A 1036-nucleotide genomic window follows, 5' to 3' on the forward strand; every position below is an offset into this window, starting at 1 on the left:
CTTCAAAGAGATGGATTGACAAGGTGACTGAGACTATGGGCTCAAGTATAGCAAGGATCATGGAGCTGGCACGGGATCGGGAGGTGTTTCATTCTGCTGTGCATAGGGTCACTATGAATCGGAAATGATTCAATGACACATAACAAACAACCATTGCCAGGTGAGCCCCTCAGGTTGGAACCCATTCAAAATATGACTGGGGAAGAATAACCATCTTAAAGTAAAATTGACCTTACTGATGTGGATGGTGTAAAGTTTTTGGGATCTTCATTTGCTAATAAAGGACAACTCAAAATGAGGAAGAACATGTGAAAACATTCATTAATAATTTGACAATAGCATGTATGAAGTATGAATGTAATGTTGATCAAACAACAAGGTCCTTAGCCCCTGTCATGCATATTCAATCATCACAGCAGGTTGAAGCAGGAATGCAAAATAATTTATTCAGTATCAATACTCAATGAGACAGAGAGAATTGTTTCTCTGAAAAACCTGTCTCCACATGCTAAGACAAGTTTACCATTTTTAATGGGAATTTGGCTAAGCGGTGGGGGCTTGAGGAATGCTCATAATGTCTTCTTCTTGTTATTAGGATTAGTTGCTTCTTCCTGTGAACTTTCTGTCACTCTGGACAAGGACGTAAAACCTGCCTTAGTCAAAATTGTTTTGTAAACCCTTCGTACATGTCCAGGAACATTAACTCTAGAAGCAGAAGAATGTGGGTGTGGGAGCACTCAGATCTGTTGGCCAGGGATGTCCTTGTTTCTTCTTTATCTTGCTTGCTTGCTGTCTCTTTTCTCAGGGTGTCTTACTCCATAAACTTCAGTTATCAGCTAAAAATGGTCAGTGGGTTTATGACACATGCTCAAAGGGATACCTAAGGAAAGAAAACAACCTAGAGTGACTAGACTTTTTACGTAGAAGGAAGGAGAGGGAAAAGAAAGACAGAGAATTAATCATTCATAGCTGTTATACTTCTTTAATTTCTTAGGAAGATGGTTTTTCTAGTCCTTCAACAGTAGGAAAATTGGGA

The sequence above is a fragment of the Orycteropus afer genome, unplaced genomic scaffold (assembly GCF_000298275.1).
Source record: "Orycteropus afer afer isolate SDZICR_OR568_19922 unplaced genomic scaffold, OryAfe1.0 scaffold00560, whole genome shotgun sequence".
In the NCBI taxonomy this organism is placed as follows: domain Eukaryota; kingdom Metazoa; phylum Chordata; class Mammalia; order Tubulidentata; family Orycteropodidae; genus Orycteropus; species Orycteropus afer.